Source organism: Gigantopelta aegis, chromosome 2 (assembly GCF_016097555.1).
Source record: "Gigantopelta aegis isolate Gae_Host chromosome 2, Gae_host_genome, whole genome shotgun sequence".
Taxonomy (NCBI): domain Eukaryota; kingdom Metazoa; phylum Mollusca; class Gastropoda; order Neomphalida; family Peltospiridae; genus Gigantopelta; species Gigantopelta aegis.
In genome coordinates this window covers 5,283,110-5,288,844 of record NC_054700.1, presented here as the reverse complement: position 1 = coordinate 5,288,844, position 5,735 = coordinate 5,283,110, and the positions used below count along the sequence as shown (strand labels likewise).

At 38.1% G+C, this 5,735-nt stretch overlaps 1 non-coding gene across 1 annotated transcript; it reads left to right on the top strand.

Annotated features, from left to right (window-relative positions):
* The first annotated feature begins 4,254 nt into the window (after nucleotides 1–4,254).
* Trnam-cau lies at nucleotides 4,255–4,326 on the top strand. The gene has a single exon. It is a non-coding gene; the product is annotated as a tRNA-Met (tRNA).
* The last annotated feature ends 1,409 nt before the right edge of the window (nucleotides 4,327–5,735 follow it).

Here is a 5,735-nt window from a genome sequence, read left to right as displayed (position 1 = left end):
TGTTGCAAGCATCAAACTGAAGGACCTCTGACAGACTCGCTTCTGATGGATTCTCAGCAAAGGAATCCAGCACAGTCTTTACCTCATCAGATACAACTCCATGCAGTTCAGTAAACCGACGGAAATGCAGGATCTGCAGAGCTGTGGCAAGAAGTGGATGCAGACGTTTACAACGATTGAAATGCTTTCCGCTAAGAAAGCCACGCACAGAACCAGAGGCTAGGACGTCAACATTGCACAATATCTCAGAGGCACCTGATGAGTCAAGGAGATAACCTAATGAACCGAAATATGTCATTGTGATATGAAATGTCCCAAAGCAAATGAAGACATTATCATATTTGGGAGACTCTTGTGCCTGAATCTGTAGGGCTGGCTTAGCGATGGCCAGATCATAACCAACAATGGCATAAGGGTCTCCATACTCATATGCTACCTTCTGTGCTATGCGAAGTGTTTCTTGCACGACATCCAGTCTGGTTGGTGGTAGGTCTATATTTTCCATATATCCTATTACCTGCCGTGGGAGGCTATCATGGTGAACAAGGGAATTCCATCCCCTCCACATGGGCGTGTCTTTTCGTAAGAAACAGACAACATCCATATATGGTTCATTTTCTGAATTTATCAGAGAGTTCGTTGGGTAATCGTGTACATACAGCCAAGTATTTCGACTGCAATCCTTGTGGGCGTTGAAGCCTTCGCTCAGCTGACGATTTCACCCTGTTCCATTTTTCAAGGTCAAATGTCTTTACATGTTCATCTGTAAGGCATGGATCATCTGTACAGAGGACACACTCTGGCTCGGCCATTATGGGTCAATACCTGAAAAAGGAAGTTTAGCAACATAATATGCATGATAAAATCTCATCTTTTAAGTATCAGTAAAATAACTCCAACTTTTGCAAAAGTCTATCGGTTTATGAGATATTCGCAATTTTGTGTCAGATATTCTTCATATTTTACTGTTAAATCAAATATAGGAAGTCTGATTACTCATTTATTGTGTAATAAAATGACTCTATATTAGTTTGGGTGGGTAATATGGTTAATGAAAATCATTTTTGAATTTTTTTGTAAAATGCACTGATTTGACCTTTGACCTTGCCTCGTGACCTTATCCACCGCTGGGTACACTTAAGGATTTACTTTTCTGATTGGCCTAGGTATACTCTTTCCAAAAACAACCACCAAACAAATGGTCACTTCCGTCAGATAAATGACCCCGGGCTCTTGCTCTATTAGTGGCTGTATATTAAAAGTGTTTCTGATCGTTCTAATATTTGTACTAGGTTAAATTTCTTTTTATTTCCTAAAAACTACTTTTTCGAAGACAATCCAGTGTGGGCATCTTACAAATATTAAGACGACCAGAAACACATGATATATTTAATATGTAAGTTTAATCGTAAAAATATTTTATTAGTCGGAAACATCATACAATGCAGCAAACTCGGGAATGTCTCTTTAAGCTAAGAAGTTATTATGGTAAATATTAAGATTTTTATGTACTTAACATGTGTTTATGAATTTAAAGTGAATATTTTTTATGAAACCTCTTTAATTAAGAAGGTATTATGGTAGATATTAAGATTTTTATGTACGGAACATGTATTTTTTAATTTAAAGTGAAGACGTTTTATGAAACCTCTTGAGTTAAGAAAGTATTATGGTAAACAGGATGTTTATGCACTGAACATGTATTTATGAATTTAAAATGAAGATATTTTATGAAACCTCTTGAGCTAAGAATGAGAGGTATTATGGTAAATATCTTTCTGTTACAAGAGTCTTGCATTACACCATGAAACAGACCCGGAGATCGAACCAAAATCCATTGAACATCATTTGACGATACCGAGACTTTATCCCTTTACTGGAATTATCGGAAGATCTACACGAGATTGTTTACACGCCACACTCAGGCCGATATTGAACAATCGAATTATATCCCAGGCGCGAATCTTGGGGTGGGGTGTGTGGGTTTGGAGTATAGCCCCATCAACCTATAATTTCCTGAAAATCCTATGTATAATGTATAAATATACGAAATTTACCTTTACAGTGATTGGGAGGATTTAATATGTTGCTAGGCTGGATGTTCCTGCAGGAATATTGCCTATAATAAGTCGTCAGAAGCAGTGGTTGGGTGGTTAAGAGGCATTGGTCCCTTCCCAAATATGAAGATTATGCATTGCCCAGCCCAGTTCAAAGGTGAATTAATATATAGCTGCCTTTTTCAGTTACTGACATCTTCCGACGCCCATGGCATTGTCGTTTACTTTGCAATTCTGTGGTTACCCTTTCTTTGACAATTTCTCGCTCCAGTCAGTGCACCACGACTAGTACATCAAAATCCGTGGTATGTGCCATCCAGTCTATGGGATGATGCATATAAAAGATCCCTTGCTGCTAATCGAAAAGAGTAGCCTACGAAATGGCGGCAGTGGGTTTCCTCCCTCAATATCTGTGTGGTCCTTAACCGTATGTCCGACGCCATATAACCGTAAAGGAAATGTGTTGAGTGCGTCGTTAAACATATCCTTCCTTCCTTCTTTGACATTGCATCCGTCCCTAGAAACAGCATGCTGCCGCACCTACGTATCGTCTGCTTTGCATTTTTTGACAATGGCTTCGGCTTAAGTGAAGAATTCCTTGAGTCATATCCGAACCCTTCAGACGGACGAACGTCCAGTACCTCACCTGCGAAGGTATTGGTCTTTAATTGCCTCTTGTCGTAGGTAGAACCCGTCGTTAACGGCATTATCGCGGCTCTGTGACGCAAGCGACCCGCCACCCAGGGTCTGGTGTAGCTGGCATGATACGATGGCTGTGGTCGGATTAAGCTTCGAGGTGGCTATGTCGGGGATTACCCTAGAAGCTGGGAAATGATGAACTCTGCATCAGTTAGATAGCCTGGCGTAAGGCTCTTTACAGATGTTTTGTTTATCGAGAAAATAAAAAACAAGTTTAAGAGTCCAAACTTAAGTCTAGTTTGTGTATATACTAAGGAAATAAAAAAAAAATTGATTAATTAAGGGGCCATCCATAATTTTCAACATTTTCACAAGTGTACAAAGAGTACTCTTTTGACCAACCCCAACCCTCTCCCTAAATGTGTACATCCCCCAAATGAAAAATGTTGATCGACATTTTTCAATTTTTAAAAGCGTGTACGCTGGCCCCTTAACCCATACCACCCCACCCCGCGTACGGTTTGTACGCTCGTGAAACTGTTTAAAATTATGGACGGTCTCTAAGCAAGCAGGTTATTTAATCAGTGTATGAGAAGAAACTCGCTGAAGCCACATGGTCTACAGTTTTTGTTTAGCCCGTAATGGGTTCTTTTTTATTTGATGACAGCAGTTGTTATTGTGCAACTAAATGAATGACAAGAAATCTCAAAGTATAACAACAATAATAATAATAATAATCCTCAACATTTAGTACAAATAGTAAATACCGTGTTCATTATTATTCATATAGTATATATGTATGCGTGTGTTGTGTTTGTGTGTTTTTAGTTGTTTGTTTTGGGGAGAGGGGTTCGAATACTGTTGATTGCATACGCGTACTAGAGTTAACAGCATCACACCCCACACCCCACACCCCACACCCCCGCCCAGTCCTGGAGAAAATCCTCAAATTCGGGCAAAAACAATAGAAAAATTCGGGCAAATTGAGCTGGCCTGAACACTTTTCACCATGTATTTCTATCATTCTACCAACAATATTAGGTGTACTTCATGTAACCATGCGTGGCGATTCATTTGTAACCATATATAACTTGCTGGTAGTAATGCTAATATGAATAAACACTGTAATCCAGATTCGGGCACTTTTTGATTATATCTGGCAAAAATCGACCTGCCCACCTACAAAAATGGAAGCCCGTACGCCTGTGGTTGACTTTTACATGTATGAATAAAATATTAATACTTTCTTGGTGGAACACATCTATTCTGTACAGTGGTAGATATGTATTGCAGTAGCGGATCCAGGTGGGGGGTCCAGGGGTCCGCCCCCCCCCCCTTTTTGAAAACCAACCATAACCTTTAAAAGGAAACGTTATTATATTAACTGTTCTGTGTAAAAAGGAGAGATCAGTCAGTCATCACATTTGGAACACTACAAGAAAACTGCTGTATTTCCGAACAAAAACGAAATATAGCGAATGCTAATGGGAGAGAATGAAAATTATTGCATCAGAAAATTCATCAATATGTTATCGATTTGTCTAGACGTTTTATGTCAAGCAGAGTGGCGCAGTGGAAGCGTGCTGGGCCCATAACCCAGAGGTCCGTGGATCGAAACCACGCTCTGCTAATATTTTTTTTTTGGTTTGTTATTGTTGTTCACTTGGACATATTTATATATTAGGCCCCTACGTTTAAAAATAAAATGCAACGATTTCACCATAACAAAGTTCTCGTTCCACACAGTGGGGCTGTTATGTAAAAGGTTGTGGTATATGCTATCCTGTTTGTAGGGTGGTGCATTTAAAATACCCCTTGCTACTAATGGAAAAATATAGCAGCTTTTCTTTTTAAGACTATGTCAAGATTACAAAAATGTTTTACACCCAATAGGCGATGATTAATCAATCAATGTGCTCTAGTGGTGTCGTTAAAACAAAACAAACATTAACTTTCATAACAACCTGTCTGTGGGATGGTGCATATAAAAGATCCCTTGCTGTTAATCGAAAAGAGTAGCCCATGAAGTGGCGACAGCCGGTTTCCTCCCTCAATATGAATATCTGTGTGGACCGTAACTATATGTCTGACGCCATATAACCGTAAATAAAATGTGTTGAGTGCGTCGTTAAATAACCCATTTCCTTCCTTCCTATTCGCTCACACATGTTCTTAAAGATACTCTTTCTAAGTTCTACAATCAGTTGAAGGATCCACCGAGGTGGTTCGATCCTGCAACGCAAGCACCTTAAGTGAGCACTCAACCAACTGAGCTAAATTCTGCCCCTCCCTTTATGGTGTCATATCTGTTTGGAACATGTAATAGGAAACAAGCAATATTTTGGTTAAACCTAATGATGTTAAGGTACATTTACAAAAAAAGAAGATTACATTGAAAACATCTTTTATTGCTTACAGTTGGGCATACATTTAAGTCCCTCTCATATATACATGTACATATAAACACAATGCAAGTGATGACAGTAAATATAAGGGTGTATTTATAAATGGAAAGTTAAGTTGAGGAAAGAAACACACATGTAAATAGTATACAATGTACATTACATAATTTGGGGGTAAAAACAAAAAGTGGGCACCTTAATAAAGATACATGTATTCTGAGCCTAATAATAATACAGTACCTTACAATGTGTCACAGAACATGTTTATTTTACAAACTTGTATTATTGTCCATTGATTAAAGTCATTTTAATATCATTTATCTTACATACATATACCTTGTGATGTGTCACAGATGAAAAAAAAAAAACATGCTCATAAAGTTTTATTTTACAAAAACAAATAGCCATTGTTTAAGTAATTTTGAGATCACTTTTTTTACAGTCTTGCATATCATTTATGTACATAGTCTGACAGTATGTAACTGATTTGTACAGTGATAAACTTAAGTTACTTACAATACGTTTGGCCTATTCTGCTTGTATATAAATTGCACCTCAATATTGTATGATAGCATGTTTGAAAACCTTTTGCTGTTTAATGACCAGTACATGATCTTGTACCCATATAAAATTGTGA